Source organism: Rhyacophila brunnea, unplaced genomic scaffold, assembly GCF_057557595.1.
Source record: "Rhyacophila brunnea isolate RB1 unplaced genomic scaffold, BYU_Rbru_1.0 scaffold_22, whole genome shotgun sequence".
NCBI classification, from domain to species: Eukaryota; Metazoa; Arthropoda; class Insecta; order Trichoptera; family Rhyacophilidae; genus Rhyacophila; species Rhyacophila brunnea.
The window spans coordinates 26,707,025-26,730,828 of NW_028232882.1; positions in this window are offsets into that span (position 1 = coordinate 26,707,025).

Genomic DNA, 23,804 nt, shown 5'->3' on the forward strand with positions numbered 1-23,804 from the left:
AAAATAAAAATAAATGTTTGTTTGGATTATATTTTACTATTAACATCAAAATTAAATATAAATTATTATTATATTAATAAGTAATTAAAATAAATAACTTTGCATAAATTGCTTGCAGAAATAAATTTTAACAATGTTAATAAATCATTATACTATATTTCTTTCCTCCGATGTCGTGCGCGTGCTCACGTACGAACGCAGAAACGGCAATACACTATCGGGTTTGCAGTACCGATCAAGCTCCCAGTGGCGTGCCCCGATCCCCGCACCTCTCCTGTGCCCATTTGAGCATATTCGTTTGAAAATGGTACTGCAGTACCGCGGGTGTATGATAATTATTGGATATATCGGTGCGCGGGCGAGCTTAATTCACGCTTAAATAATAACGCCCACGGTGGCTGGGCGGTTTAAGCGTTGGACTATCACGCTGTGGGTCCTAGGTTCGAATCCTGGGTCTGGCAAGTACACATATTGTTTTTCAATTTGTGTGTGAGTCAGGGTATGTACCTGATAGGTTGAGCAAGTGGCTGACATCCATTTCTCGTAAAAAAAAAACAAAATCTGTTAATACAAACCTCTACTCTGTGGAGGCCCATATGATCCTATTAGGATCGGACATGGTCGAAAAAAGAAAAAAAATATATTTTGCTACATACTTTTATCGACTCATCCACGGTATCAATATGTGTCCCTGATAACTATCTTAGAAATCGAGAACATCGCTTGTTTGGTCTCTCAGAGTGCAAAACTAACCTGCAATTCTTAATGTCAATTGGGCGAGCAATAGGTAACTGTATTCAACCGAATCGCTTCGGATATTGATATATTCCACATACTCAAGGATGAGTTTAGGTAGACGTTATTTTTCCATGTAATTTTGTGAACGTCTTGATTTTGTCATTTGTAAAGTTTATAAATGATTAAATTTTAACACATCGGAGGCTGACATTGGTTGTAAACCACCAGCCAGAATAAAATGTTGTAGTAAATTTAACTTCTAAAGAGTCTATTAAATCTGCTACAACTTTTATATTATATGATTAATTTAAATATTTTTTCAAAACTTGTGTAAGTATTGAAACACTTAAATTTAAACCATCTTTTCAAATATATAGGTAAATTTTTAGGTTTTTAAGAAATATTTAAAAGTAAAAAATAAAACATTTTTACCAAGGACAAGCGGCAAATTGACGCCGATTGACCAGAATTACTTGGTCAATAGCAGCGTCAAACTGGCGCCGATTATCTACAATGGATTAATAATGATTCAAGAAATTATCATCCTGGCATGTTTTTTCATCAAGTCAACCTGATTTACATATCCCGAAAGGCCGTTAATACCATTCACAGGCTGCTATCAATATGCTTTGATTAAAGACACGGAAGAAGAAGAAAAATATAACAATAAAAAATGCCGTATTGCATAAATCATTAAAAAATATTATCAGTTTAAATCTGTATGATTTGATAAGTTGTATAAAATATAATCGAGCAACGTTTCGTTACGACAAACTCACTGTAAAATCTTCGAGCTTTCCGTAAAGCGAAAAATTGTAGTGAATTTCCTCGCTGAGCTTTGGCATAACACTTTGTTAACTACGTGAAGCGTTGTATCGCCGTTATCGCTCTCTGTTATGTAGAGCTTAATGTTTTATGATAAGACAACGTCATTATAAAAAGCTTATTTATAATGAAAAATAATATTACACTTCCGTTTAGTACCACTTCAATGGAATGGAACAATTATTATATTTCTTCTTTGTTCATATCTGTTCATTAAATGGAGCTATGATATGACAGCTTTACCATCTTGTGAATTACTTACTAACCTAACCTTACCTATTTCTCACATAGACACAGCGACCAATATAAAGAGGAGGTTTGTATTAATATAATTTGGTTTTTACGAGAAATGGATATCAGCCACTTGCTCAACCTATTAGGTCCATACTCTTACTTATTCACAAATTGAAAAACAATAATATGTGTACTTGCCAGACTCAGGATTCGATCTTGGGACCCACGACGATATAGGCTGACGTTTAAGCCGCGCGGCCATCGTAGAAACGAAATATACTGTCCTGCTAAGTAAAAAGATGTTGCCAAAAAGATGTTTTGACATAATTTCTAAACATATGTTTCTATTTTTAGACATTATGTCAAACAATTCATTAATTTTACATAATATACGGGAAAAAGTAGTTAAAAACTTGGGTTATCACACTTCACTAAAACCAAAACACTGTAGTTTTACTTACCAAGGCAGTATAGCTGATCTCTTACGACTTTTATACTACAGTATGTCAGCGTACCTAAGATAAACTCTATAACATGTGGCTGTGGTAAGTTCAAATCGCTTATTCCTGTTTGATCTGATGAGAGGCTGCATTGTTCGCTTTCTTCTTTCCTCGTTAGATACTTTTTAAGTCATATCAACGCGCACCTGGTATCTAACGCAAGTATTTGTTAAGAAAGCTTAGGCATAAAGCCCATTGACGCAGCGAGTGCGGCGCTCGCGCAAAATTTCTACAAGTGGCGCGTAAATCAACGAAAATACAACGTAATCAAATACGCCAGCGCCCACTGGATTTGACGACGCATTTTACGCGCGCGCCGCATGAATCATCGTTTTTTCGCGAATCACCGCTTCTCGGCGATATGAATGAAAGAAAATACAATGGAGTCCATTTATTGAACACAGCGAGTAAAAACACGCTGCGCGAGGCATCGTCGATCGACGGGCGGAAAGCAATTATTTAATTACAGAGAAGTCATTGTTTTATTTTATTGCGTGTTCAGTTTATCGCTGGTTGAATAATGTCATCGTAAATTTTAATTACAAGCCCCGAAATAATATAATATTTTTATTGCTTTGTTATGAGAGGCGCTGTAATAATATTTATTTTGTGCTGCTTGGGCCGCTTATAACATAGGTGAAGGGTAATGCGCGGGAAGAGACGTGTGATTATGGTTATGAATAAACACTGCATACGCGGACTTCGCGCGCCCGACGCGTTCTGTGGGCACCATCGCTTAGTATACAGGTTGCTCTTTCCTTTCGTTGTTTTAATAACGAAGCTTGTATTTATTTGACTTGGGCTCTATAGGTACATATTATATAAATATCAAAGGTTTGTTGCATATTTATAGTGTACCTAGAATTTTGGATGCTGAAAATTATTACATATTTTAAATGTAATGCCATTGTAATAATTTTAGCGCATTGTATGATTGTCGACAACATAAAGAGATTATCAAATTAGTACTCAACATTTTTAAAACGTCATAGCAGTCATTTTTCCCTAATTCCCACCAAAATTTACATTTGTGTTCAGATTGTTTGGGAAATCATCACGAAAAGATACACAGTTGTGTAACGTATACAAATTGTTAAAATTCATCACAACAATAATGAATCTATTCGAGATGCGTTTTCTGGCATTGCGTGACATTTGTGATCAAAACAATAAGTAACATACAGAGCTTATCATTTATGGTAATGTTTGTGATGTTAAGAATTCAACCTGTCAAAAACGTAAACAAACTGCTGAAGATATTGATGTTGTTGTCGATGAAAATCCAGAACAATCAATAAACTTGGACTTTCTAATAGCACTACATGTAATATTCTTCATAGAGATTTGCATTTGAAGGCGTATAAAATACAGTTAGCAAAATGGCTTCATAAATAAGCATAATTGTTGCATTTGGAGTAATAAAAGTCTACAAGCTATTCTTGAAAGGCCTTTACATCCACAAAAATTAGCAGTTTGTTAATCAACACTTAATTAAAACGAAAATGCTAATGCAATTATTGTCAATGCTACAGAAAACGCGACAGAAACATGTTTTTTGATTTTTTCTGGCAAGAATTAGATGATTTTGATCTGGACGATATGTGGTTCCAATAAGATCGTGCAACATGCCATACAGATTATGACATATTAAACGTATGCTAAATTAAAAATATAAACCTATCTTTTCTTTGATAACTCAATAAGGGTAAATATTTTGATAAATTTTGAATCAAATCAAAATGTTAATTCTTCATAATATAATGTTAATCCGACTCTGTTGCAATAATTTTTTGACATCTTCAGTTATATAAAAATGAAAAGATCTTCAATACGCCGAAAATTAAATAAATACAATAATTAATAATTAAGTATTTCTTTTATTCAACGAATAATTCACAAGATTTAAGAATATATCATTCTGATTATTGAACATATATAATTTTGAAAAACACTTTCTGAGAGAGTATATTATAACCAAAAGAATTTTTTTTTTTTTTTGAAAAAAGTAAGTCACCCCGACGGTGAATCGAACCCCGTATCTCCCGGGTGTATGCCCCATTCGTCGCATTTAACCATTATGCTACGGCGTGACATACTAATTGCGACAAATTTTAACTATTGGTCAATTTTAATACCTACTCATCAGCGTTCTTCCAAATCTTACTTTTTTGGTTATAATAATATACTCTCTCAGAAAGTGTTTTTCAAAATTATATATGTTCAAATACAATTAAATTGGCAGTTGTCTGATCAGGTTGAACTGTCCGATGAGCCTAACAGCTGATTGAATCGATTTGAGCAGCTCTTTCGTTAATGTGCAAATTTGTAAACATTCTCAGATTCCCAGAGAGTACTTCGACTTTATTATAGTGAAATATTTACGATAAAAAATTATATTGATAATCTCTGTGATACCAAATTTGACAAAAATTAGACATTTTATTATTCAAAAATCGGCAAAATTAACACATTTGAAGATAATTCTAAAGATACTAATTATAAGCTATATCTTTGACCATTCAAGTTTGATAAACATCCTACGAATATTGATTGCTTTATAATAATTATTGACCTAAGAATAAGGTAGTGTTTTTTTGAAATACGCCATTTCTTTTGGCATTCCCCAGTAGTTAAGCTACAACATACGGCCGTAGCCATAAATTGACAAACTATAATTTAATAAAATTATCTCGTCATAAATTATACTAATGGTTTTATAAATGCGATTAAAAATTATTAAATATAAAAAATCTTAACACCACTGCACATTCATGCACCGAAATATGACTATATTCTAAAACATTAGCGCGAGAGGTTTAAAAGAATACTATTTTATGTAACAAAAATACTTTATGCAGTCATCAAAAAGGATAATAAGACTTCAAAATTATATAAATAGATTTTCTACAACGTTTAAGGAGTGTCCAGGATCATGGTTTGAAAATACAATAAAAACTCAATTTCGACCTACGCTAAGCATGTGGGCCGTTAAGTGAGTATTAGGTGACCTTAACTCTCAGCAGTCTTATTTGCTGATGTCCAGTTCACCATAAACCTTACTAGAATGACATAAATAAAATTATTATTGTATATGTATATAGATAAGCTTGTACAAGTGTTCACCCAAATAACCCACTTTTACACGAGCTTTTCCCAATTTACACTTTATTTTGAGTTAAGTACCTATACTCAGAAATAAATGTTTATATCGTACAGCGTTCAAACTTTTTTGTGTAGCTTTAAGTTTTCAAAATATGCTTCATTTAAATAATAAATTAATATAAGCCGTAATCGTGAAATTTCGTGGAAAATATTTAGATATTTTACTACTTAGGTAAATATTTATAACTTCCAAAAATCTTTGAGTAATAATTTAAAATGCTGATTGGTTGGAGTTTTTTCAAGAGTATATTATAATATATTTACAATAATATGTAAATTTAAGCGTATAGTCAACCTGAAAACAAATGAAACAACAAAGTCAATGTTGTTTTATTTTTCGAAATAAGTCATTAGCAAAAAGCGCTGGTAAAAAAAAATAAATTCAAAAACAGAAATCGTTTTCCTTGGATAATCAGATACAGACGGTTTCAGAAAAATAGTACCATTTATCTGATAAATAAAATGACTTACGCTAAACTATCTAGGTCCTTAATAATTACAATTATTAGTTTCGATCGTTCTGCAATTGGTATCTTTGATGTGTTAATATTTTACTAAATTAGTAGATAAAAATTTGAATTTTTCAGTCATATTGTAAAAATTAGACTTATTTTTATTCCATGCATACCAAGTCTTATCGCTGTAAATATGGCAGTTGTTATTGTACAAATCATACATTATTTGTACTAGTGCGTAGATGGTGTCGATCACGTCAAAATGTCCTAGATACTCGCTAAGACTTACAAGTCCTGTCAAAGTCATTATTTATTTATTTAGAAAAAGTATTACGGCATTACAGCGATTGGCCAATGCGCCATAATACATAGTAAATACAAAATTATAGAAATATCTGAATTACAAATAACAATTAAGTTAATCGCACGATACACAGCATCATGAAATATAACATCTGTGTTGCGACGAGGTATCTTGAAGACCGTAGAGTTAATAATATAACATTAGTTCTTAGAATACAAATGCTGCTATTAAAGGAGTTAACAGTACTACCAGCACTTTCTAGTGACAGAATACGAATATTTATTTTTAAATGTTTCAAATAATATTCTAATATAATATTACATTGATTTTGTCATTAAAATATAGTTTAATAAGGTTTATGAAACATTTTTTTTTATAATTATTATTCTGTACCTACTTAAAATATTTTATATTTATTTTGTACTTAATTAATATCAATTATATTGTTTAAAAAATGTATTGTTATGACTTGAAAGCTTTGTTTTATATCGAATCGAGCTTTTGTATGGTCACAATATTGAGACTGCGCTACAATTTTAAAAGTTAAACTTCTTAATGTCCGGTACATTAAATTTACCCATAGAGACGTGAATACCGATAGTAAGAGACCGAAAAGCATCCTACATAATTTTTAATTTGAAAAACAAAAAAAAAATAGATAGAGGCAGTTTGCTATGGATTTCGATTTAATTCGAATACCGCGTGTCTCTCAGTGTCTGACGTATCGAATGTCAAATTTATATTGTTTATTATGCTCTATAAATCTATACCTATGTTGCCTCCTTGGTGTTTCTGTGCGCCGGATACATTGACCCTTTTATTGATTGTGTAATTCAAAATGTAACAAATCAATGGAAACTGTACAATAATGATGTCACTATTTTATATTTATAATTTAAATAATAATTATTATGTGTTAGAGCATTCTTATTTATCAAAATTGAAAAGAATCTATGTTTTCAAAATCGATTTTCAAGAACTTTTGCCGTACTTACCCTGCATACTAACTAAATTTGCTTTGAGTACCTGTCATGCAGTGACGAAGGGTGGAGGTAGGCTGTTAAGATACGCCATAAATGGTACACACTAAACTGTGTCAGTCATACGTATTTGTTTTCATTGAAATATGACTTAAATTTACATATGATGTTAGTTAGTTTTTAAAGTGCATTTAAATCCTGCAAAAGCTAAGCCTTTGTTGTAATCAAATTGTAGAGTCTTGGTTCAATAAAAATAAATACGTATGACTAACTATGAAAACTAACTATTTTTTTGCGGATCTTAACAGCTTACCTCCACCTTTCGCTACTCAATTGTCACGTGACGTACGTAATACGGTAATTTTTCAATTATTATAAAATTAACTCAAAAGAGTGTTGCAAAATCATTAATACACGTCTAAATATAAATCATATGAGCTGGAATTGAAACCAATTATCACAAAACGAAAAACGTATTGCGAGGCTATAAAAAAATATGCCACGCTATTTACACAGAATTTCCGAAACCCTCTGTAAATATTTGGTTCAACCATTGACGAGAGTAAATAAATTACTTTCTTTAAAAAGGAATGAATATTCTTGTGACGTAGATTTAGAGAAAAGTTGGCTCTGGGCCATTCATTCAGGCCATACTTAAAAGAGAGAAAAAATAAACAGATACTTTTGAGAATTCGTAGACCGATGGATGGGAATGAATGTTAGTGTTTTGATTTGAAGTTTTAAGTGCTCTTTCGTTTATTTTGTTGTCATTTTATAAACAAAATGTCTTCAGGGAAAGTAATGAATACAATTAATTTCGTAACAAGCTACCATTAGAACGATAATGCGAACAGTAGTTGCGTATAACAGCAAAGTGTCGCCGTAAGAATAACTGGAATGATGGATTCCTTAGGAAGGAATGTTCTTAGAAATATTTTTAGACCCAAGCAGAAAGAGGAAGCCTGGAAAATAAGACTCATTTAATTAAAACTACCAAAGTCTACCAGTAGAACCAATTGAAGTATTCTTTGGAAAAGTGGCGTTATCTCTATATTGTGCTGTGATTTATCCTATGTGCTACAGATATAATAAATATTCACTATCACAAAGAAATTTGCTAACAGTATATATTATATAACTGAGGTATTTATTATTAACCTTGCGCTAAAATTAGTGACTGTGTTTTGAAATTTTGAATAAGGTATTAACAAATTTAAGTGCTTCATAACTTTTATTCCTAGACAAGTCCGTCAGAAAGTTATCAACTTATTTTGCACTTAGTAATAAAAAAAGACTTTCTAGTACATTAAATGCATACATATATAAATAAATTATTCGAAATTAAGACGTATCCTTAACGTCTTTAAAATTATTAAAAAAATATGTTTAAAATTAGTATGTTGTAAACAATGACATTATTAATGGATAATGCACTCAATACAGTAGCTAGCAAGTAAATTCGTGCATAGCGACATTCGCACATTGTATAGGTAGACGTCACGCAATTTCCATTATGTGATATCACGCATCGGGAATTTATAGCAATATCACCTTTATTGTAATGGCGTTAGAACAGTGTTTCTAGTGTCAATGTTCATTTGAGCGAACCCGTTCGAACCGAACCATTCGGCAGACCCGACAAAAAGCATCGGGTATTTATAGTAATATCACCTTTATTGTAATGGCGTTAGAACAGTGTTTCTAGTGTCAATGTTCATTTGAGCGAACCCGTTTGAACCGAACCATTCGGCAGACCCGACAAAATCATCGGGAATTTATAGTAATATCACCTTTATTGTAATGGCGTTAGAACAGATTATGCCATTCGGCAGACCAGACAAAAAAGTGAGTGTCATTTTTTTTCCAAATGCTTCGTCCATATTAACACAATGATTACGGGCCCTTTTAATTAATTATGTAGTTAACGTGTTAATTTGCATTTGAAAAGTAATTAGCAAAAACAAAATTTTGTGCGGCCCGTAAGCTATGGGTTAATGTCATTGGTTGTAAATAATATAATTATCTAAACAACTATGCAATTAATCTCCGGTTTAAATCTATTTAACTAACAATCTGAGTTCAATTTTATGGTTGATGAATATACATAAGATAGAATCAGAATCAGAATCAAGAAAAATTTAAAAAAAAAAGTCAAAATAGAGATTACCGACTTTGAAAGAAATAGCCTTAATTCATTCCTTGATTTAAGTCACAAAAGCGGCTTGTAAAAAAAATAACAGAATTTAATGAGTGCTTTGAGATGTAAATAATACTATTTTATTTTGTAGTAATTAGATAGGATATTGGTGCAAATCCAGTGGAGGCGTTGTATTTTTTCAAAGGTTATTATATATTTTTTTAAATTATTTATAAGGAATATAAATTATTAATATTGTATACTAATATTATTGTATGATACATTAAAGTAGTTATTCTCCTAAGCTTTTTACAACCCCTGCATATTGAAAATATGTGATGCAATTATTCAAATTAATTTAAAAAAAAATATCATGACTGTGTTCAGAACAATGAACTATGAAGCAAGGATATCATTATCGCGGATGGTAAAGCTTGTTAGGTTAGGTTCGATGACTTTATAAGTAGGCACCTATTAATTTGAAGCAGTATACTCAGTTCATTGGAAAAGTGTGATTCTGTAGGCAGGTCCGCCGCTAGGAATACGGGGTAGTCTCAGTGTGTAAATAAATAATATTCCACAAAAAAAAAAATACATTACTATTCCCATATTGTGTGAGTCAATCGATACCATCACCATATTTACCTAATTTATAGCTTTAGCTGATCATACACAGAGTCTCACCTTAGAGCCGAGCCACACCGGGTGACTCTGGTCTCGAGACCAGTTGCCGAGACCAGACCGATGCATGCAGTTATATGGACCATGCCACACCTAGTCGCCCAGTAGTCGCGCAATCAATAAAATCTCGTTCGTGCGCTCGGTCTGAAGGCCAATTCTTGAATGAAGCAGTATTACCGGTTGCACAACCTAAGCGCAAACCTACTACAACGAAGTATATTAAATGTCGACCGGTGGTGTCGAGTACAGTATGCAATTTAACTATACACGCTTTGCCGATACAGGCGCTAGTAGCTCTCCATTTGACTTTGACATATTATTAAACGTCAAAAATTTGTACGTAGTGAGCAGGCTGTTATTCTATTTTTTCTATCTTTTACACAACTATTACCGCTGAAAGTATTAGTTTGTGTTTAAATTCTCACTTAAATATTTATTGTGATTTTGTAATACAGAAACACACATGTTTGTTTGCAAAATACAACGGAAATTCCGTGTTGTAATATTGTTATATTGGATACGTAACTAGCTTGTTTAAAGATTAATTGGCTACGTACTTCAACAATTCACAAACGGTTCGTTTTGGCATGTTTACTTCCTATCTTACTCTAACGCATGGATATAAGGTATAAGCATGCTGAAAGCTTTCTCACTCGCACGAATGCATTTCGTTCGAAGCTTTATACACACAATATCTCCTGTAAAACTAAAAATTTTACGTGCTTCATTAAAGCGGTGTTTTTTACTGCTTCATTCAAGAATTGGCCTTCAGATCTCCCGGTCTTTCTGGTCGTGCGATCGGTAGCGATGTATGAAAACATATAGCTATCTATTGAGCGCTGCCACACTAGGCGGAAAGTATTTTTTGCATACTTGCGTGTACATTCATTATTATTATTATTGGCTGCCTCTCTGGTCGCCGGCAAGTCGCCCGAGTAAATCGCACGAAGACACCAGTCGCGCGACTGGTCTCGAGACCAGAGTCGCCCGGTGTGGCCTGGCTCTTTCAGACACCTTACAGTGAGTCAATGAGGTGCGCACATAGAGGAAGTTTCGTAGGGTAATAAATTATCGTTGGTAAAGAAAGCGTTAACAAAAAAATGTTACACTTCGGCGTTACGATTTATAAAGTTAGGTTCTCTCAACCAACGTATTGTATACTAAAAACAGAAGGAAGACTACGCCTTGAAATTGTAAATCTTTAATTTTAAATCATGTCCGATCCTAAGAAGATCATATTATAAGCCTCCACAGGGTGGAGATTTGTATTAACAGATTTTTGATTTGTTACGAGAAATGGATGAAAGCTACTTGCTCAACCTAATAGATCCTTACTGTGACTCAGATACATTGCCGGACCAAGGATTCGAACCTGGGACCCACGACGTTGTGCGTTAAAATGACATATAATGATATGTTTTTTACAACATATTAACAATTTTTTTTTCGGTTAGGTACATGTTCAAACACGCGTGTTAACATGGTCTTACTCCCTACTTCAGTTATCGTTTGATAATTTATAGCTATGACCGTATGTTGTAGCATAACCACGGAAATGCACAATATAAATGGCGTATTTCAAAAAAATACTACCCTATTCTTAGGTCAATAATTATTACATAAAAATCATTTTTCGTAGGATGTTTTATCATATTTGGATGGTCAAAGACATAGTTTATAATCTTTTTTTTAGAATTATCTTCAAATGTGTTAGTCATGCCCATTTTTTGAATAATAAAATGCATAATTCTTGTCAAATTTGGGATCACAGAGATTAAAAATACAATTTTTAATCGTAAATATTTCACTATAATAATGTTAACAACAATTTTACTAATGGTTTTATAAATGCGTTTAAAAATAATAAATCTAAAAAATCCTAACACCACTACACATGGATGTACTGAAATATGACCATATTCTAAAACATTAGATTGAGAGGTTTAAAAGAATACTATTTTATGTAATAATACACCAAATGTTTAAAATAAGGGACTAGATGAGGTCTTTTATATAGAATGTCACGTTGCAAATATACCTTAGCTCAAAATAGGGTAAAAGATGAGCAAGTAGAAAAGAACGCAAGATTGGTTTTCTCCTTTTCACCAACTACAAAGATGCGGCAGAAGAGAAGGGCCTTATTTGCTTTGGACTCAGTCACTTTAACCTTGGCGGCACAGATGGACGGATCTTTTTAATAAACAGTTAACCTTAACGGTCACCGCTCGGACAGTTGCCTATATTAAATTCAGTATTACAAGACGATTCATTTAAACTTGTTATATGCAGAATCAGAGATAATCTACGAAAGAACGGATGAGGAACGGACCTTAGACTATAGATACATCTAGACGCCACCCGTTGCAATTGCTAAATGGAGCCGCGTGCCTTGCGTTGAAAATACCATAAAATCTCAATTTTGACCTACGTGGTGCACGTGGGCCGCTAAATTAGTATAGAAATATGTACTCAGATGAATATTGTATGATGTGAAGAATTTTATCTGTTTTGTACAATCATTCATGTGTATTTGCCCATTACATTTTAAGGAAGTGTTAGTACACGACTTTTAATGAATTTATTAATGCAATGTGTATCATCAACGTCAATATACAAAGTATCTGACGATGTATGTAAGACGTGCTTATTTTTTTATAGTATGCCTACAAGCAAGTCACCGCACGTCACTGGTTGTTACGTAGGAATATGTCAAATGTTATAAATAAAAAAAAAACTCGCAACGACCACAATAATGAAAAAGTCTCTTAATTTGGCCACATGGGTACGGGGGATCCAATGCACATTGGATACTTCGCCCCTGGCTGCAACCAGTACAGCGATGTTACGTGGTTTCATTAGGAATTCACAGGGGCGAAATGAGCGAGTGTGGGGCACTGGGTAACTCGTAACTCGCTCTCTAACCACGCCACGCTGCGCGGTATTATGCTTTATTATCTTCTTATTATTCAACCCTTGAATAAACACAGCTTTCATCCCTACCAGGTTATACGCGTAGGTATTTACATCGCCAGGGTTGGCAGGTGACCTATATTTTATAATCGTATCATATTAAAATCATAAGGGATATTTTCCAAAGTTTATTTGTATTTATACTTTTTTCCAATTTCAAAATTCATTATTCCGAAAATCTGATAGATAAATACTTATTTAAATGCTAGCAAGCAAAATTAAAAAAAAAAACTACTGAATGTAATATCTTATAACAACGCATACTATTTATGTATATTTTAATAATAGTTCTCGGTGACAGAATGATATTGAAAAGAAATGCATTTAGTACTAAAGTCAGAAAATGATATTTCAAAAACGCATTTTTTCCGTCAATTTATGATGACTACATTCTGCTCTTGATATTGTCACAAATTACATAAAGAATATTAGTAAACATGCGAGTTACTTTCTCATGCGTGTATATATTGTTTTTTTTTTTTTTTTAATAAAATAACCAGTAGGTAGTCTTATTTCTCTTACATGGATTCACAAGAATAAGTGAAATTGGTCACTGCTGCTTAACAATGATAACATGGACCTTCGATTAGGGAACACAAAAATAATGGGAGGTACGTTACCTTATGGGTTTGGTTGTAAGACAGTAAGTAATATCCTCAAGTGTAGATTAATGTGGGATAAACTTAAGCACACGTTAAACAATATTACGTTATTAATTATTTACGTATGTAATATAATATGTATTCAAATTTGTCACGAGAAGAGAATATACGGAGGAGGGTTTTGCTATTCTTGGATTTAATAGATTGTCCTAATTGAGTAATAAATAAAAACTGCCGTCGATGTCTTGGTCCACGTATGCACCCTACTGGCAATATACTTGAGAAAAGCTAATTTAAACAAATTCTTATATACTACAACAGCGTGTTCAAGTACATCAAGGTGTTAGGACGTATCTGCAGGCATGTGATGTTATGACCAATATTACCAAAGAAAGTTAATTAATTTCAAAAAATCTAAGAAGAAGGGAAAGTCAAAAATGCGTCATGGTCAAACTATAATTAAAAAAACAAGTACGTAATATAGATTAAAAAAATCATCAATCGTAAAGTACAAATTAATATTTTTGAAACTACAAGGCTTGGGGTTGTTAACCCTCATCGACGTATGTTACACTTGCAAAATGTGCTCACCATAGATAAAATGATAAGGCATAATTGGATAATTCGCTGACTATCGCATTGGTGCAATCCTGTAGCGTTTGCTGACGGGGCCTGGAGCTATTGGGTTACATGTAAATTGTACCTAAAACATTTCACCGTGGCACAGTTCGTTGTGAGCTTTCTTATCGGAAAGAGATGATTTATTATATTTTATTAGATTGCATATGAATATTAATTCAATTTTAATAACTGATTTTGGCAAAATTTATGAATTATTCATGAATGAAAACCTACCCTTACCTAACCTAACAAATAATCAAGTATATTGGCTATTTTGAAAAATTGTTTGCTGCTGGCTTCCTGTAAAGTGTAAACCGACAAGAACCGTGTTTTATTTAGACATGAATTTTATGTCTGTACTATACGACCCAAAAAGGTTAAGCGGTCTTTAATATACGGTCATATATTTCTGATACAACATTTCACAGTGAAGTGTAATACGGCAAAATGCATAAAGCAAAGTAGCCATCATTGGAACAGTGCTTTCATTGGACCACTAAAGTATATCAGAAACAAAAGACGTTAGGAACCATAAGTGACATCACGAGACAAGCTTTGCAAGCCACCCCCTGTAGGTACCCCTGTTATTTCAGTCTCATCGTGGGCATGGTAAGCGAGTGATATCCATCGATGTGTTAATAATGCCTACAGTATAATAGTTAATGAAAGTTTCCGGACACGGGGCTGTTGACCCCTACACCTAGACACATAATCCGTTGTTAACATTAAATACCTAAAATTATCGACTTAACAACTTTTGGCAGCAATCCCACGAATTATAAAAATTAACATAATTATAATTTACTTCTCAACCCTACTTGATGAGTTGGGCGTTTGATTTTACGCCTCTGCTTTGAGCAGATACGCTGTTAAAATAACAAAACTCGTTTTGCTTGCTACGTAATTACACAGAGGCTTGATCGTGTGTAACATTGTTTCTTTTTATAGATTGCGTATGATAGATTATTAATATTTTGTGTTTATTGTAAATATAGAACGCGCTGGAAATTTGATAAAAAGATAATAAAAATAATTAATAAAAAACATCGCAATCTATTGCAAGCAAAAATATTCACCGAAATAATTTGTTTATTTAAGAAAAAAAATGGATGGTTAGGTTATATTTATTTGCAAATTTATGTATATACGAAAAAGCGTATTTTTCATAGTGGATTCAACATTAAAAATTATATTTTGCACATAATGTACGTATAAGTAAATAGTGCAAACTAAACTCCGTCACTTTTACGTATTTGTTTTCATTGTAGGTACTAATGCTACAAATAATCATTGCAGATCGTATTAGTTATTTTTTTAAATTCGATTAAACCCAGTGTCATTTCCCGTCAAGTCCGAGATCGGTAAGATGCATTATCTTCTCGCTCAGCTTGCTGGTTGTTGGTCATCGTCTGTTATTTAGGATTCGGGAGTGAAGAAATAAACACCTCGGAATGTCGAAAATGGCAATTTTAATTTGATTATACTATTTACATCTACATTTTTATACAATTTTTTTGGAAGACGAGTTTGACACTTGTTTAGTTTAGTTTAGATGTCTTGAACCATCTCAACGCACCAAAACTTTCCCTTTTTGATATCGCTATCAGCGAGAAGCGCTTTAGTGCACCAAGCGATCTCCTTCTACAAAAGCGGTGTATAAAAATGCAGCATTGCTTTTTTTTGGCGTTCGGACAAACAACGTTGCCGCGTATTTTTATTTTCTCGTAATCGACCATTACTAATGAGTCAGCTCAAAAATGGTTCCGGCCTCTCTATACCCCCAGAGGTGACATCCCGCAATTGGTGACAATTTGGGGGTGTGACATCAGCCTACAGTAAACTTAATAGTAGTGGTAGACTGTGGTGGAGATCCGAAAAAAATAAGACAGTTTTTCTCAGTCATACTATTTGTTTTCATTGAACCTTAAATACTATTTGAAGATGATGCTGGTTAGTTTTTCAGGACAGGAAATAAGTATAGAAATCCAAAGATACTTTTAAGATATCTAAGGGACTAGATGATGTATTTTATATAGAATGTCACGTTGCAAATATACCTTAGCTCAACAAAGAGAAAAGGATGCGCAAGTAGAGAAGGACGCAAGATTGGCTTTCTCCTTTTCACCAACTGCAACGTTGTGGCAGAAGAGAAGAGCCTTATTTTCTTTGGAACCGGTCACTTTAAACATGGCGATACAGATGGACGGATCTCTTTAATAACCATTTAGCCCTGACGGTTGCCGCTCGGACGGTTATCAACCATAAATTCAGTATTACAAGACGCTTCATTTATTTTTTTTATATGTAGAATCAGTGATAATCTACGGAAGAACAGATGAGTATCCACATACTCGTATTATAATATTATTATAATGTTTTTATATTTCCTTTGTCTCTGCAAATAAATCACGAGTCTCCATTGTCAGTAAATAGCATGTCTCTATCTTTTCATTTGTTTTAAATACATTAATAAGTGTTGTAGCTTCTGATAAACAGTAATTGTTCCCTCTAATAATTATAGTGTTTTCTTTAAATCTGCAGTATTTTGTCATGTACATATAATTATTTACACACTTGGCTACCCAATAATCGGGTTGTCAAATAATTATTCTTTATATATTATACACCTACAAGGCAATTCAACATCCTTTAATCTATTTTTATATTATTCTATAGATTCAAGTTTCACTGACAGTCACATCCACGTGACAGCACGATCTCACGCCCTGATCACTTTAATAATTATTATACTTTACTTTTTCTTCTCGACCAACAAACACATCTCTTTTTAATATAACAGAAAACCAAGTGTATATAAAAAAAATGTTTAAAATTTATGATCATTTTATTCAAACATAATTAACAAAATAAATAATTACAGAGTAACTGCTTGTTCAGAAGAAACAATAATCTTTTTAATTTCAGCTTTTAATTAATATTTTGAGATCAAAAGAAATACAAAGCATGCAGAAAAAATTATAACAGCCGTAAATATAAATTATAATCAAAAACGATGTTGAAAAATCAGAAAATATGAATATTAATTAGGTAACGCTGAATTTCCCGAAATATTCTTGGGTGATTCAAGGGTTTTGATAAGCAAATTTACTTTTAAAATGAAGTCTCAGATATTATAAAAATCTAAATAAAAAACACTTTATCATTTCGGATAGATACTAGATACATCCCTCTTTGACGATTTCTCATTTAATAACCCAATTTTATATTGTAGACAGTGACGTCCCTAGACAAAATGCCGCCCCATTTTATAAACATTATTTTTTATCACCCTTTCATGACTAAAATATTTAAGAAATGTCTTATATTACATTAAATTACCTACTAACTAGCAAAATATAATTACCACTAAATCTAATTTTATATAAATGCCATCTCTATTTCAATGAATAGACAATATTGCAAGTCCAGAGTTTCAGATACATTTAAAAATACTCATAACAACTTCCAAAGCTCGTGAGTGACTGGCAAAAATATTGTTGGATAAATTTTAAATAAGGTAAGTATGTACCTAACTATAATTAAAATATAATTCGCAAATCTGCACGTGGCACGAGGTGACGTCCAAGGACAATGGAAGTAAACTAAACATCGCGAACCCGACAAAATATACAGTCTTGTTCAACCTTTTATGTTAATTTAAACATTTTGTTTCCAACTAGTGAGCTGAATTTTTTATTGGAAAGATATTTCCGTTATTCCTAAGTTTGGGTGGCTATTTCTACATATAGATACCTAATGATTCTCCTCGATTTGCCGCCCTTCGAATAACTGCCGCCCCAAGCGATGCTCAATCTGCCTGCCTCCACGGGACGTCACTTATTGTAGACATATTTTAATTGTATTTATAATTACATTTATATTGACAATAATTAATTAAAGATACATTAAAATATATACAAAAAACTACACAGGATACACAATAAAAAGTATAAAAATTAATACTTGTAATTTTAATATAACCTAGGTACATAAAAAAAACATTTATAAAAATCTTAATTGGAAATTTTCTTCACAATGATATTTAAATATAATCGATTCCGATATAAATAACAAAATTTTAGGTTGTATGGATACTATCCGTGGCTTTATCCAACTGACTTTCTCTTATGTATACTAACATACTTCACTCTGCAATTTAGAAAAGATTTTTATTTAGCTACGTCTTTTCTTCAATTTATACGAGGTATAAAATAAGAACTCTGCCATTCTGGACAGTGTTGACTTGTGTGTACCTGATAACTATCTTAGAAATAGGGAGCATCAGTTGTTTATTCTTCCAAGGCGCAGAACCAACCTGCCACTGTTAATGCCAATTGGGAGGGCGATAACCATGTTCAACCAAATTGCTTCGGGTGTTGATGTATTCCACTTGCGTGAGGGTGAGTTTAGGTGGACGCTATGTTATAAATTCTTAAAATAGGGTCTCCTTGGAAAACTCGGTGTACTTCTTTGTACTACTATAGATGCTATATAATTGTATTTTCACTGCGTTTGTATGTTGATATTATGTTCTCTTTTTATATTTTCATTTTTATCCCTTTTATTACTTTAATTTTTCTTTCTTCTTTATAATAATATTTTATGTCATGTTGTGAACGTCTTAAACTTATAATTTGTAATGTATGGGTGATGGATGTTTGCTTATAATAATATTGCAGACCTAAAAAACTACCAAAGATCATCTCATCTTATCTTCCTTTTGTATCTACCAACTCACATAATTAAAGAAAATAAGTGGTTTTAGTATTATTTGTCAACAGCTATAATAATGTTTTGTCATTTTAATCTATATAAAATATCTGAAATAAATGATACTTAGCCAAAATTTCATAAATTTTAAAAGCATTTTCCACACAAAATAATGTGTCTTAAATAATGCACTAACTGTATAAATCTTACTTTTTTCGAATGAAAAATATAAAAGATATGAGTGACAAAATAGTCAAAGATCATTTTGGTCTTTAGGACAATTTGGTCAAGACAGGTACAGAATTGCAATTATAAAAATATTTTTTTATCATAAAAATAATATATAAAAGGACTTGTAATTGTATCAGAACAGAATATACTAAAGATACCATAAGAATAATTTCTTTTACAATTATTAAAAAGGGCTTATTTTATAAATCAGTCTCTATGAATGAGTTCCCTATATTTTCCAGTCTTCAAAAATATAATTATTAAGCAAACCAATAATATTCTAGCGCAATTATAGTTAACATTTTAATTATACATATTACGCAATATTATATTATCAGACATTGGAAGTCATAACTTTCAGCAATAATCCCATTCTATACTGCTTCTATTTTGATACTTACTAGATGGAATAAAATATTTCTGCACTGCAATGTTTTATTTTAACTATGCTTTGGCGTGCGCTAAAAGATAATTTACTTCAAAAACAAGACGTAAAACTTCATATTTTCTAAACGTCAGACTTTGAGTTAGAATTTATTATATGTTTTAATTAATTATGCACATAATATAATCACTCATTTGTAGTGTGCAGCCGTACAGGTGAGAGAGACCACTGACTATATTAATAAATAATTACAAGATAAAAAGAACTATTTATATACCACGTTTTTAAATTATTCTCTGTTGAATCATATAAACTTGATAATTCTATGTATTAATAAATACTTTTTTTTGTACTTGATAGAAATACTGAATAATATTACTGAAATGTCATTTTGACATTTCATATTGATTTCCATAGTAACGCACGTATATATTAATAATTTAGTTGCTAGGACCCCCTTAGCAACCAACAATAGTCTTTTCCCTTTTACGATTTTTTTCCGAAATCCATATAAAACAGAATTAACTGAAAGTGAATTCAATTCTGCTTAAAGTATTAAAAGAATGCATTGTCATCATGTTTTGATATATTTTAAAAGTTTCAAATGTATATAGTCAATATGTATATTTCAAATGTATATATAGTGTAGGAAGTTAGTTAAAAATCGATTGCAAGATTTGGACAAACAAGAAAAAATTTGTACTGGACAAATAAGAATACGAGCTAATAAAAACGTAGTTAAATTGCAATGACTGTGTTCGGTCGTATGAGTTAATCGCAAAATTGTCCATTTTGGGAACAATCGTAAAGTATAGGGCAGGAGTAGCGTGAAGTAGAGGGAAGAAAAAAAATCCTATTATAGTAATAAATGACAGATCGTATTGTAAAAAAATGGCAGGCAAATACTCTTCAAGAATAAGTATTTTTTTTTAGAATTATTAATAACCATGTCCTTGCTTTTTCGTTCAAGTTGGTTGTTAGTAATTTTAAACAATCACAAACACCCAGGCTTTGAGAAAAACACATCCTAAATGTTTTTGTCATGACCGGGAATCGAACCCAGAACTCTCGGGCGGAAGGCCAGCGCCTGACCCACTGCATCACATATAACCTAACCTAACCTAACCTAACCTCATCATGAAGCGGGGGATGCCGCTCCACGAACCTCTAATTTTGATCGATTTAAATATTGAGACCACTGTAATGACAGAATGAAAAAAAATTCATTTCAATCCAAAAAAATGACTACACCAAATAAGAAACAAAAACTTGTTGATGCCTAGTAGTAGTAATTCTGGCAGACAGTTTCAAAATTGAAAAAAGTGATAAAGCTATAAATATATATAATATGTGTACTATATTCTGTGAGTGGTATCTAGAACATCATATTTTTTTAATAGGATTTTAAAAACTATTTTTCTCCATAAAAAACTGCTCAGCACGTCAGACAGTCGAAAAATAATATTTGGAAAATTTTGGCACGCGTAAGTAAAAAACTTCGCCAACCCTGGTATAGAGAATAGGGGTTTTTTACAAACACTTTAACTATTCATAATTTGTTTTTTTATATTTTTTATTGTGATTCTTGACTTAATAGGTAGGTGATAGAGTTTTCACCTACTTTATTGTATTAATTTGTTATATAAGTTAGAGTTCACTGTATTCGTTGTCAGTGTGTATCTGTCTTTTGGTGAGTGCACATAGTGCCTGAAGATTCTGAAAGGCGAAACCCGGATCGCAAAAAACGACTCAAATAGAATAGTAAAAAACTTAAATGAATTAGAATTTAAATTCAAATTCCATCAAGTACCTTCATCCGATACTTAGTATTAATATTCTTAATTAATGTTGTAGGAAAAATAGAATTATAAAGTAATCAGCATAATTAGAAACCATCATTCAAATTAAGGTCAGAGTATCGTGTGTAAATTCGCAAATGAGTTCTGCGGTCAAAAAGTACTGCAGTAACACCAAGCTTATCGCGATGTTTACCTGAAAATTTGCATTGTGATAAATTCGCTAACTTAATTATTAATATCTACAGTTTTCGTTGCAACCCCATTAACTCCGCTTACCAATGAAACGAATAAATTATACGAGGAAAATATCGTGCAATTTAATAGCATTATACTTGCAGGTAGTCAGGTTATACTGCTGGAGTATACGAGCGAAGTTGAATGGAAATTAATATAAAAAATTACTTTGGCTAAGAAGAAAATTATAATATGTAGGTGTAAATAGATTAATTTATACAATATTAAAATTAAATATAATTTATTCATCACATACCTACATTAAAATAAAATCATATAATCGACATACTAATTTGAACATATATTCAACGCGTGCGTGCTACCTGTCCACCTGAATGGTGTTGGGGCATGGTGTCTTCATCTTCATCTTCATCAGCTTAAAAGGTCTTGACTGTTGTGCTTTGCGAATCAAAGTCTCTGCCATATCTTAGGGGTACAATTAGAGGTACAAGCAATTTATCAAATCGGGCCTACAAAAACAAACTTTGAAAACACATGAAAAATAATATATAACCACTAGAAAAGATCTTTTTGGTAAAAATCGACACCCAACGGGATTCGCGCCCATGTGTTTTGACTGCTAAGTTATTTGTTTCCTATTTAATTGTGACAAAATTAAGGAGCGACGATTCTTATAATTCTTGTTGAAGTGCTTTCTAAATTGTGTTTTAATATTTCATTATGTATTACCTAGCAAAACATAGAACGAATGGGTTTAAATACTTCAATAATCTAGATAGGCCGAGTAAGTTCATTTATTATCATTTAAGCTACTGATACAGTCCTATTTAACGAGTTATAGTTTTTATAAGTAACAAGCTGAAGTACCCGGCTTCGCACAGGGTCGCTTCTCGGATACATTTATCTTAGATATTTAAAAAATAATAATAAGTAATTATTTTTTTAATATTAAAATATCTGAGTAATACAATATGGCAATATGAAAATAATTCTAATATGAGTTAAGGTCAAACAAAAGAACACTAAATTAAAATCGAATCCAACATAGGCAAACGTTATTAATAGTATTAATATGTAGTAAAAAAAATCAAAATTTGATGGCACAAACAAACAAATTTTATATTGTACATAATACTAATTTGAATACGTGTATTAATTAAGGCGCTAAGTACCAAAAACAAAAAAACTGACATTTTTATAGAAAAGTGTTCTACATACTAACTCCAATAACTTCAACTATGATCTAAGTGCCTCAAGCAAGTCAAAAAAATACAGCAAAATATTTAAACCTGTCGACGTTGTAAGTCCGTTGGCCTGTTTTATTTATAATTGTGTAAATACCACTACAGTGGTCACCCTCATTCAATATAAAATGGCTGACGATGGTGTGTTGATACTTGCGAGTTCTTAATACCTAAATTTATAGAAGCTGCCGTGATTGCTTCACACTGCATAACCACATTTTTCAAAAGGTCTGCTTCATGAAATTTTACTGCAATGACTCGGTATTTTGTAACTACAGAAATACTACTTTTTGGTACTTAGAACCTTAATTAATACACGTATTCATTTAGTTACCTTTGCGGGTGTGCACACAACAACTCACCAACGTTTCATCGCAATTGGATGAACGGTATAGGAACCATACGAATAAAAGAAGATAGAATGAAGAAAAAGAATAATAATATGGTTTTTTTTAAATTTAGAAACCTTTGCGGGTGTGCACACAACAACTCACCAAAATTTCATCGCAATCGGATGAATGGTATTATAGGAACGCATACGGGACAAACACACAAACATTTTATATAATATATAGATATTCAGTATTGAATACGTATTTTTATCAATATTATTATAATGATTATCATTTTATTCATTCAACATAATATCGCAGTCTAGAAACACTAACTGCAGCAAATATATTGTGCAATTGAATAATATGTCAATCAAAATATAATATGAGAAATTTAAAATATTTCTACATCATTGAAATCCCCTTAATCCCAATTCGAACGTCACTAATCCATCAGTAGTGGATGCAGTGGAGTATCTCTCTCGAATAAACCGCCTGCCCACAGTAAAACCAAGAGTGGCCATTCGTAGCAGTTTAATTGTCGCTGGGTGTTTGTGTTCACCACTTAATGACAGATCACACTGTGAGCTGCTTTGCCCACGGCGAATGTGTGTTATTTTGAACGATTTGATTTGATTTGATTATTTATCTGAAACAAAAAATAATATAACGAATGCCATTCTTCAATTGGATGTAAGT